Raw genomic sequence first — 12,392 nt, forward strand, 5'->3', positions numbered from 1 at the left:
CTCCCTTCCTTCCTTCCTTCCTTCCTTCCTTCCTCTTTCCCTTTTTACAATAGAGTCTCACTATATATCTCTGGCTGGCCTGGAACAGAGCAAAGTAGTCTTTAACTAGCAGAGATCCACCTGCCCCTGCTTTCTAGGTTCTGGGATTAAAGGCATGCACCACAACATCTGGCTGGCAGTTTCTTAGAGGTTAGTTCTGATGCAGAATCTGATCATGTTAATGGTATTTTTACTGTGTATGTACTGAAACTCACTGGCTTAATTTTCACTTTCATTGATTCTCCTGGAATTTCACAATAGGGTACATATACCATTTGGGAAATACAGGTTCATTGAGTTGTGCAGATCATTCTTTTAAAAGTTGATACATTTCATTCTTTAAAGAAAGTTACCTTCATCAATTTCATCCACAATTTAATCAAAAAAGTATTTGAATTGTTAGAAGAAAGTAGGTACATAGTAGTATGTTTAAGGTTTTCAAAATTCTAATTTTCACTTTGAAACTTGAATTGTTTTTGGCAACAAATTCTATTAGATACTTTCCTTAAAATGAGAGGCTGTCTTGGTTTGCCTTTAAGGAAATGTCTGTCCAAAACCCGGCATGGAGTGGGAAGGTGAGTAAAGGCACCAGTTCTACCTGAGGAACTGTTGGCAGTTGATAGCTGCAGGGAGAGGTAGAGTAAGAGTTTTTTTTTTAAGGGTGTGGCACCAGTAGATTGACCAGGCTTCAAGGGATGAACCCACATCCAGGAGCATTTGGAGAACACAAAATAGACTTCATAGGCCTTAAAAAATAATAGAGGACATGAAGTGAGGGAGGGTGGGGAGGTGAGAGTGAACCTGAGAGGAGATGGGAGACTCTGAATATGATCAGAGTACAGTGTTTGAAATTCTTAAAGAATCAATGAAAATATTATTTTAAAAAAGGAAAGCATCTGTTAAAACACGAGTTGGAAGAACTTCCTGCTTGTCATTGTTTTCAGATAGAAATGATGCTCTGTGGAGGGTGGTCAGTTAGCATCTCTCAAGCCCATCACACAGGGACAGTTTTAGAAGTAGCATTATAGTTGAGCTTTTAGCAGGGGTGTCTCATGGGTACTTGCCATTTCCTCACAGAGTATTAAAAAGTGTGTGCTCAAGGACAGAGATTTAGTGTTGTTAATATTAGTAAATGTATTAATGGTAGTCAAGTGAAACTGGCATCTTGCCCAACTTTACTCTCTGTGACCAAGGATAAAAGGTACAGTGACTGCCAGTGCACTTTGGTGCCAGTGCTTGGGTTCAGCACTTTTCAGCAGTTTCACCCACCCCATTTTTGCACTGTCATGCAGATTCTAGTTCATACAGTGAGAACGGTCCATTGTGTCCTAGTTCTAGTGTATAAATGGTTTCAAACTTGTAGGCTTCATGGGGCTGGAGAGATGGCTCAGTGGTTAAGAGCACTGACTGCTCTTGCAGAGGACCCAGGTTCGATTCCCAGCACCCATATGGCGCCTACGAACCGTCCCTAACTCCAGTTCCAGGGGAATCAGAAGCCCTCTTCTAACCTCTGCGGCATTGCATGACACGGTGCACTCATATACATGCAGGCAATACACTATATACATAAAATAAAAATAATAAATAAAATATATTAAAAAAAAACCTTGTAGGCTTCTCCAAAGATCTTGGAACTTCTACATGTTTGTAGATCATACATTCAGAGTCACTGATAGAATCCAGGTTATGTATTTATTCACTTATTCATTCATTTTCAGTGTTGTAGATGGAACCAAGTAGCTGGCATGCTAACCAAGTACTGTACTCCTGAGCTACGTTTCTAGTATATTTTATTATTTTTTCTCAATGTATTTTTAGTTGAATTTTTGTGCATTTCATACATCTTAATCATATTTAGACCCCCTTTCCCATCTATACCCTCCATAGTGCTCCCCCACCAGATTTCATGCTTTCTGTAATATATGTTAAGGCCTACTGAGTCAAACTTTTGTACCCAGTTGTCCCTCAGTGCAAATTCGTCCACTGGAACTTGTTCAGCCTATCTAGAGTCACTCCCTTAAAGAAGATCAACTCTTCCTCACCCAGTAGTAATCAGCTGCCAGGAGGTTGGGTGCTGCTGCCTATTTCCCCAGTTCTATAATGGGTTTTGTTTTGTTTTTAATGGGCATATAATACTTGTATGGAATTATGGGATGGAATGTGATGTTTTGACATGGATAAAACATGATCAAGTCAAGGTAATTAGCATTTCCATCACCTCATACATTTCGTTTTTCTTTGGAGTGTAACATTTAGAATTCTCTCTTCTTCCTCTTCCCTACCACCTTCTTCCTTCTCTCTCTCTCTCTCTCTTCTCTCTCTCTCTCTCTCTCTCTCTCTCTCTCTCTCTCTCTTCTCATTTTCTTCAGAAAGGATTTCCTGATAAAAATATCTCCTGCTTTCTCTTTTGGTTATGATTAATGTTTTGTGTGATCTGTTTTCTTTAATTACAAATAGACTGGAAAATTGGGGGATGAGGGGAAGATGGATGTCACATGTGCCCCTTTACATCTTGCTTCTGTTTTAGGGTAGCATTTTGGGAAGACTTGTTGGTTGTTGATGCTACTGTGTGGGAACATTCAGATTGTTGTGTAAATTTTATAAAGTGTGAGGGGCTCACACATTCTTAAGTGCATTTCTCTTATCTTCAAATGAATTGGATGTTCTTTTGCAAGATCTCATTTCATCTAATATCTGGTTGGTCTTTTCCACTTGTAAACTTTTTCAGTCAAACTCTATTAGCTTCTTCCTGATTCTTCAGTATGTTTCTTGGCCCCTCAGAAGTATGATCTGGTTTACCCTTAGGCTGCCTTTGTGATGAGTGCCTTGACAATTCTGACTTTGGTGCTCAACTTCTCACATTGGCCTAGTAGTAGTTAACTGAACTCTAGCAAACTCTGGCCCTGAAATTGAGTAGTATCATGCATTTGTCATTTGGAAAATAAGGAAAGAGGATTGGGTGCTCTGATGCTGATGCTGATGAATTACAGGAGTCTGGATGCTGAATGGATTTCAACCTGGAGTCTTTCCTTTCAAAACCATCTTTCAAAGTTTCACCTAGAGATCTGAGCTATTTTTTTTTTCTCCCAAGTTTGAGCTGCTAAGGCTCTGAAACACAGATCTGCAATGCCCATCCTTCACTGTAGACTCCCTCAGCCATGATTCCTACATGTCTTCTCTGACAGGTGGCTGTTGGCTCCTTCTCTTCGTGAAGCAGTTTTGTTCTGCTGTTGGATAGCCTTACAATTAAACTTGCCCACCATGTTGTTCTGAAGCTGTGCTCTCCATCACTTCAAGTTTAAATTCTAGTGCTCATGTTGGGAGAGGTACACAATAGCTTATACAGAGCATATGTTCACATGTAACGGATAGCTTCAGTTTCCCATCGGCCTCCCCATGTCCTTCAGATCTTACCCCATCTCCAGTATCTCCCTCCAACCTTGGCTATGCATAATTTTCTGTGTGCTTTCCCTTTTCTGTATTACCTTCAAGATTTCCTTCATGCCTGCTTCTCTCTGTTCTGAGAGTGTACTGGAAACACTGGACTGCAATACTGGTTGTAGGTCTAAAAACTGGAGTAAATTTCTAGTACCATATTTATTAGGTGTATGTGAACTTAGGTTACTGACTCTTTCAAGCTCCAGCTTCCCCAGATGTAAAGATGTAGTAATAATGTCCAAGAATATTTTAAAGGATTAACATATCTAAAATATCAACTCTTACTGAAACTTAATGTTTGCTAAGTATTACTTAATAAAATTTAATTCACTTCAGAATTTTTTTAAACTCAAAAAAAATTATTATTTTTGTTTTATGTGTATGCGTGTATTGCCTAAATGTAGGTAAGTGCACCCGTGTCATGCAATGCCCACGGAGGTCAGAAGAGGCTGTCGGATCCCCTGGGACTGGAGTTACAGACAGTTGTTAGCTGCCATGTGAGTGTTGAGATTCAAACCTGGGTCTTCTGCGAGAACAACCAGGGTTCTTAACAGCTGAGCCATCTCTACAGCCCCCATTTTGGAATTTTTTAAAAGCAAACTTATTTTTCTTTTTTTAAAAAATTATGATGTATATTTAAGATATGTATCATAACTGTTATTCTGTTGCTGTGATTAAATATCATGTCTAAAAGCAACTTACAGATGTAAAAGCTTATTTTGGCTTATGGTTCCAGAGAGAGTCTGTAATGGCAAGGAAGACATGGCAGCAGCCAGTCAGAGCAGGAACCTGGCTGATCACATTTTACCACATAGGAAGCCAAGGGAGTGTATGGAAGTCTGGAAGGCTGTGAACACTCAAAGCCAGCCACCAGTGATGTACTTCTCCAGCAAGGTTTCCATAACCTCCCCAAACTGCACCATCAACTGGAGATCAAGTGTTCAAATGCTTGAGCCTATGGAGGACAGTGCTCACTCAAACCACCACAATAAGATATGCATACTGTAAAATGGCTACTATATTAACATATTCATCATCTCAAACCTCATATAGCAAAAGCAACTATAAACTATTTGTCTAGATCCCACCCCAACTCTACTAAACATTGTGTCATACACAGTACTTTTAGCTGGATTCTTTTATCTCTGATATCTGTAATAGTTCTGCTTTTTTTTGGTTTGTTTCACATACATGCACTTCATTTTTAGAATTTATTGTTTCAAAAGTTCCTCTCTCCATCTGACTCCTTTTCTCCCTCCTGTCCTGAATTTTGTTAACACATGTCTATAAAAACTACACTTCTGTGAAAATTCTCATCATGTCTAGCTTTGCTTCCCCTTGTATTTTGTTCTCAACAAATAATTGTTTTCCTCTTCATGAATTTTCTCAATTGTTTACATGCTAGTAAACTGCTTTAATTAGCCTTCCTGGAAAAAAAGAATCCCCTCATCCTTCTAGAAGGTTGATGATGTAGTCAGTTCACTCCCCACAGACCCCTCATTTAAAATTCAACTTTTAGAATCACTTAGTTGTATAACACATTAAAAATAATTAAATTAATCTTAATCCACTTTCTAAGTACAGTGTATATAACATGCACTGAGCCATATAACATGTATTCATTTGCTCATTTTGTCTAATGAAACTCCTTCCCCCCAATGGAAATTAAATGAGTTTGAGTTAGGATTCAAGAAACTTGAGGTTGTCAACTCTATCAAAGATATATGATCAATCAAAATTTATTGAAAATTCAATTTAGTGATTTAAACTCACAACTGGCTATTATGGTAGTTTTAAGGAAATTTATTTAATGAACTGGCAGAATGACACATTTTTGTAATCCTCATACTTGGGAGGCTGGGGCAGGAGGATCACCAGTCTTAGGTTAGCCTGGACCATATATTGAGACACTGTCTTATGGAAAAAACAAAAACTTGACTTCAGGAAGAAACAATGAAATTAGGAAATTTTCAGGAAAATGGATGAGTCTGCAAAGTATTATGTTGTGAGGTGACTCAAGACTCAGAATGATAAACATTGCATATTCTTTTATATGTAGATCATTGCTTATAATTAAAAAAATTAAAAAAATTTTATATATGAGTGGATTATCTGTATGTATGTAAGCGTACTTATGTTGTACAGTTCTAGTGGAGGTCAGAAGAGGGCACTAAATTCCCTGGGAACTGGAGTTGTGGACGGTTGCTAGCTGTCATGTGACTGCTAAGAATTGAACCTGGGTCCTCTGCAAGAACAGCCAGTGCTCTTAACCTCTGAGCTATCTCTCCAGCCCAATAGCTTATAATTTTTGTGTTTGTTTATAAGTAGAGGTGAGAGTGGCAATGGAATGAGAAAGAAGACTCTGAAGGTGAGAAAGACATGCTGAGGAAAGGGGGGGGAAGTGATAGGACACGAGAGGCATCAAAGGGAAAGGAGGCCATGGGAGGGTGGAAGGGTTACGGGGAGTCAGGGATGGGGGAGAATGGGAGAATCAACAAAACAAATTTTGTCTGAAAATGCCATATTGAAAACTAATACTGTGATAGTAAAAATAAAAAAAAATAATAAATGACTTCTGGAAGGAAAATCTGCTTCGTTGACTGTTTTAGTATACGGAAAAGTTTGACATTAAAGGAACCATTTACAATTGACTAGGGGCCCAGAGTCTACTGGAAAGACATAACAGGCTTACTATGGATGTTTTGTTTGTTTGTTTGTTTTCCCGAGACTTAACCTCCAGGTTTCATTTGTTACTCTCAGCTCTCCGTACCTTCCGTGCTTTCAATGGTCTTCTATTCAGTTCAGGAGCCTCAGGATGGGCAGAGTAAATTGAACATAGGTGTGCTACTATGATGGGGTCACTTTGGCACCGAATTATTACATGAATGCCTGTGCCTGTATTTCTGAGACTAACTACATTAATGCATTAAAATAAACTCATGCCGTTAGGACACATTGCAAAATATTTTGTTGTCTTATAAAAGAGTTTGGTGCTTGAAGGTTTCTAAGTGTGTTTTCTGCAGTTTTTGTTTGATAGATATTAGCACAAGAATTAACAGTGAATAATTACATATGGAGGATTTACACTTAATTTTTTAACTTCTCTTCCAAATAATCATAATGATGTATTGCCTGGTTAACATAGATCATGAAACCAAGTCTGCTTGCTACCAGGTGTCTAGGAAAGTTCCTTTGTTGGTCTGTGCTTCAGCTCTGTCACTTGTCAAATGAGAAGATTGTTACTATTATTAGTAATAGCACCAGTTGCACCTCACTGAGTTGCAGTGAGGAATAAAATAATTTATCTGCATGAAAACACAAGTATCTAGCTGATAACAGTTATCAACAGAAAATGCAACTTTTGAGAGGCCAGAGTATTAGTTATGTTATTCAAGCATGTGCATCTTTATTCATTAATTCTTAACATGTTTCTCAAACTTTTTGAAATAACTCTTACATCTTTTCCTGTCTGCTCACTCCAGAGTGCTCATCGACACTATGTTATTGCTCTGTCAGGGCTTGTTTATTAAACTACTTCTTTTTTTAAACTGACCTTTTGAACTCCAGTACTGTAGGCTTAAAAGTCACTTGTGTTTATCCTCAGAATTCATAGTCTCTTGTTTAATTTTCCAGATTATAAGCTCCATTGATCGATTGCTCCTAAATATCACATTAAGAAGTTGTGCATCACCTTTAGGCCAAAGCAATTTAACTTAAAAAAAATCTGATTAATTTCAACATAATCAACCAGTATGTCAGATGATTTCAGTGTTTCTGATCGATGTTGACAGGTGAGGAAATTAAAATCAGGGAGGGAAGCAATTAAATGCTGACAAACATTACTTTAATGAGACAACCAAATCATTCATAAACCATGGAATATGTTGTATTCTTGCTAAGTACCTTAGAGCGATGGGTGAGGCAGTGTGGGATTTGATGGTCAGAGTTGGGGCTACTCCACATTTATCATCTAATGCCTTTGCTCTGATGTAGTATTTCAGTTGCTTATAGGGACAGAGTTCTACATTTAACATTTTAACATCATTTGCTTCAAACAAATATTATTATGAGTGATAGTCTCCCTGCCACATGAAATTTGTGAAAAGTATGAAAAAATCTGGACCAAACAGTTTTTGAACTTCTCTAGTGGTTTAAAGGCAACCATAGTCAAGACCTCTGAAAAGAAAAACACAGGATGTGTATTTTCTGCAACTTCTAGTCAAAAGAATGTGGCGTTCCAACACCAAGACGGAGTCCGGGTCCTCGGTTCTCTAGTCTTCTGTTCTTTGAATGGCAACATTCTCTTTTCTGAAAGATGGTCTGGGACAGTAGGCCAAATTAACTTTAGTAGAAATTTTGTTTTATAAGCCTCTGTCTTATTGCTTATTTGTAATCTTGGACTTTTTCTACTTAGGCATTTTGTTTGTAATTTTTGCATCGTCACCTTAGGGCTTACATTTTTTCTTGGTTGCAATTCAAAATATCAGGGTTTGTCTAAAGCCCAGTGAAATATGCCTCTTTGCTCTACTTCTTATGTTATTTCTTTCTTTTCTGGCTTTCCATCACTGTCAATCTTGGCTTGCCTTTCTCTATTTTTTTTTCCTATAAGTCACGTTTTCTGACTTGTTTTATCTAAAATTAAACAAATTATTAATAGTGCTATAGCAGTTTCACCTTGGTTTTGAGTCTTGCTTTGCAAAAATTCCAGTTTATAGGTAGAGGTTTTACAAGTTTGAGCTTGAGAGCATAGATTATGTTTGGCTGAAATTGCTTCTGGAGGTGAGAACATTGTTTGGGGAGAAGAAAGGAGAATTGATGCATCCATGTGAGGTTTTGGGTCAGCAGTCCTAAAATCCAGAAGCAGCTAAGGTCGTCTGGTTTCATTGCTAAAGGCTGGCATGAGATCTGTCAGTTTTTCATGCCCTTCTGGGCTATGGAGAGCTTCACTGCATTGTGAAATTCCCAGTAGCTTCTGAGGACACAGAACATTCAAACCATGTGAGAGGGCTTTGTTAACTGCATGCATAGAAGGTTTTAGCTTTTCCATTGTCTATGAGGAGAGTTTTTGATGAAGGAGTGCCCGCTCAGACTCTTGTTTCATGGCTTGGGTTTCAACACTTTACTAAAGGATGCTGCATATGTAAAACTTCTCTGGGGAGCTCTGAGAAAGTGTTCATGGTAACCCATCCTCGACCACTTAGTCACGTGTCACCTTCTGTTCAGACCACAGATGCAAAGTTTTCTTCTTTCACTTACTGGCGAGGCACAACCCCAAACTAAATGTGCTTCCATGTTCTGACAGTTGAATTTTTGTTCATTTTTAAATTAGCGTATATTATTTATATAAAATACTGGTTCTCATAAACTTTCCATGATGGCTTTTCCTCACTGCCCGTCATTTGTGTATACAGAGGACTTTAGTCCTGTTCATCCACACCTACCCTCTCTGTACCTGCTTCCACTGTCCTGTCAGGCCTTCCACATTTTTCCAGTGGAATCCTCTTTACTTTCATGTCTTTAAAAAATATTTTAAATATAGTTTCTGCATTTTTCATTTGAGAGAAAACTGAACGCATTTTTCCTTCTGAATTTGGCATTCTTTGCTTAATTACAATTCAAATTTGTATGTTACCTACTTGCTTTCCATTTCCCGATGTTATTAAGTTACTCTGCTAATTAGGAGATTATATTATATAAGATGCAAGTACTTGGTATCAGGGCACTAGGTTGAATTTTTTACCTGCTTCATGTTAATTTTTCGATCTTTGAAGTTTGGAGTCTGTATTTGTGAAATTGGAAGAGTAAGGTCTCATTGAGAATATAATGAAGATGATTGGAGATATAATGAGCTTGTAATATTTTCCAGACTATAAATTATAGTGTTAGAGGATGGTTAAAGCTTTTATTTGGGCTGTAGGTGATGAGTTTCTTGTAGGGCAACTTCTTAGCTGTACTTTCTTAATCTAATTTGAGTGCTTTATGAAAACTGGACATTTTAATGAAACTGTTTTCAATGAATTTATGTAAACTACCAAGCAAGTTCCCTTTGTTCTTGCAGTTCTGTGGGATGCTCCACCTCCTCTAACCTCAGGCACAAACTGTAGGCACAAACTAAAATGACGTGTGGCTCAGCAACAGCCCTTCCACCTAAGGCTCTGGCTTTTGTTTTGGCAAGATTGAGGGTACACTTAAGTTTTTATTTTTAATTTTTTTTGTTGCCTTGTTGCCTAGAGAGAGAAGTGGGGGTGGGGAGAGACTAGGTGAGATTGAAAAAAATAAATGTCATGATATTTAAAAACTAGGGCCATGAATCACAGAAATAGCCATCTACAAGAATGCTCTCTAGCATTGTGTGCTTCTAACATCATCCTGGAATATGTAAACATGGGTTCAGGAAAAGAAATATGAGCATTGTATAGGACAACTATATTTGTGTATGACCTCTATAGATTTGGAATAATGGAAGAAGTTTTTCCTGCTCCTGCCAAAGGTTTAACTGAGGACAAGTTTTGACTATGAAATATAGACAATCTTTATTCCCATATGAGGAAGTTGATAGAGAGTTTTAGTAACTTGCCTAAGGCCAGTGGTAAGAGGAAGACAGGTGGACTGGCTCTAAATCCTGTGTGCTATCCCAGGTCCCTGTTAGTCAGATGCTTGGTTTTCTTTAACACCCTCCTCAACTAAGACCTATGGATCAGATCAGTGAGCTGCTTGTGTTCCCTATCCTCATGACCTAGGAGAAGCTAAGGCAGAAAGATCACCAGACCAGGGGCATATTGCTCTATACTGTATAGTCTTGGTAAGTTTTCTGAACATCTGTTTAAACATCTGTAAAGTAAGGACAGTGGTGACCATTTTCCATGTCATGTTTGTGAATCTCCTCACATGAGTTATAGGTCCTCTTCTCTCATTTTCTGTCTCTCAGATATGGGTAGAACAATCCTTTCCTGCTTCTTTATCAACTTGCTGTAGGGTGAAGTAAGAATATGGATATGGAAATGTTTTGCCAAACAGACTGCTTCGTAGATACGAGGTTATGATTACTGATGGATAAAAATAGTCTTGCTTATTGCCCATTGCCCACAAGTAACTTCTGCCTATTTTTTTTTTTTTTTTTTTTTTTTTTACAGAGACTAGCATTTCAGTTGGCTCCATTGTCCATTCCAAGATCCCAGAGCTACCTGAGGTAAGAGAGGGTTGGTGTCTTCACATTTAGGTAATGCTAGTAGGTGTCTGAGCCAGTGACACTTAAGGTTGGTTTATTCTCAGTGGAAGTAGCACAGAGGTATTTCATGGGCAACAAAAACATAAAGACTAGCCAAAACTTTAAGCTGCCCTCTCCTGTGTCATCTTGATTTAATTTTCTTTTTCAATTTCTACCACTTAAAGTTTAATACCCAAATGCAAATATCTGTACAATATGCAAAATAGATATTTAATGAATGTTGGAGCTTCCATACTGTGCTATATAGTAGGATATTCATTCCCACTGTTTTATTGTGATAGAACATGGCAGGCAGGCTTTCTGTCCAGTTTCCTCCCTCCTCCTTCCTTGTGTGCATTTTTAACTTACTATACTGCCCAAATTATTTGGCTCTCAACAAACCAAAAAATATTAGTAGAGTTAATCACTATCTTATCTGACCAATAAATCATCTACCCCCACTCCACAGTTTGCAAGGTTTCAGAGAAAAAGGACGAAAAGTGAGTTAGTCTTGTATGTCTTCATGTGCTCTGCCGCGGAACCACTGCCAAGGACAAAGAGGCCTTTGGAGACAACGCATTCATCTGGAGGTTATCAAGAAAACGAGGCTGCTGGAGAGAGAAAAGGGGCATCTTAGTTCAAGTGTTTTCTCTTTTTAAAAAGAAGGTTTAAAAATAGTTATTATTTTCATTTTTATTTTATTTTTTATTTTTTGGTCTTTTTGAGACAGGGTCTCCTTGTAGCCCCAGCTGTCCTGGAACTCACTATGTAGACCAGGGTGGCCTTGAACTCACAGAGATCCACCTGCTTCTGCCTCCCAAGTGCTGGGATTAAAGGCATGCGCCACCATGCCTGGCTTAAAAATAGTTATTTTTATTTTATGTGTATGAGTATATTTAAGTGTACCCATGCCATGCAGCACCTTCAGAGGTCAGAAGAGGGAGTCACATCCTGGAACTGGAGTTACAGACCATTGTTAGCTGATATATGGGTGCTGGGAACTGAACCCAGGTTCTCTGCAAGAGTGGCCAGTGCTCTTACCTGCTGAGCTATCTCTCCAGTACCTAAAAAGATTTTTTAATTTACTTTGTCAGAATTTCGTGCAATGTATTTTGATGCTATTCAGACGCCCTCCCCCATCTCCACTCCTACCTTACTTACCCTCCACTTTACATCTTCTATTTCTGTTTTTGTTTCTTATAGCCAGCCTGCTGATCTGCACCTTCTAGTGAGTGCTTCTGTGTTCTGTGTAATCTTTTAAATTTCTTAGCCAGAAGTAGAGCAGTCAATATGATGTTCCAAGTGTGGGCCTTCTCAGGTAAAACTTTATATAGGATTTTGAATCTGGGGCTGGAGAGATTGCTCAGTGGTTAGTTAAGAGCACTGACTACTCTTGCAAGAGGACCTGAGTTCAGTTTCAGGGTATCTAATGTCCTCTTCTGACTTCCACAGGCAGTATATGACATGGGTGCACTTACCCACGTGCCACCAGTACACTCATACACATAAATAAAAATTTAAAAGTTAAAAGATTTGGAATCCTCATTTTGATTGCTATGAACATTTATCCTATAAACTATTTTATTAATTCTTTTGGTGGATTATTTCTATGATGACAAACTGCAAACATGACTTTGCACAGTTCTCTGAGTAAACTGAGATTGGTTGATACTGCCTTGTATTTATAGGCCTTAGCAAATTATAGTCA

General features: G+C 38.3%; 1 protein-coding gene across 10 annotated transcripts in view; it reads left to right on the top strand.

Moving 5' to 3' along the window:
• The window catches only part of Lpp (LIM domain containing preferred translocation partner in lipoma), a 684,300-nt gene that overhangs the window by 162,204 nt on the left and 509,704 nt on the right, over window positions 1-12,392 (top strand). For 8 of the 10 annotated variants that reach the window (XM_029566751.1, XM_017799795.2, XM_029566749.1 and 5 more), the window contains one exon: window positions 10,611-10,666. The exons of 1 other annotated variant lie outside the window; for it this stretch is intronic. The gene's annotated coding sequence lies outside the window, so the exon portion shown is untranslated. Of the gene's footprint in view, window positions 1-3,955; window positions 3,975-10,610; window positions 10,667-12,392 lie in introns of those variants that run through there. One more of the 10 variants, XM_029566753.1, reaches the window with a different exon arrangement.

The sequence above is a fragment of the Nannospalax galili genome, unplaced genomic scaffold (genome assembly GCF_000622305.1).
Source record: "Nannospalax galili isolate Female #2095 unplaced genomic scaffold, S.galili_v1.0 scaffold559, whole genome shotgun sequence".
NCBI classification, from domain to species: domain Eukaryota; kingdom Metazoa; phylum Chordata; class Mammalia; order Rodentia; family Spalacidae; genus Nannospalax; species Nannospalax galili.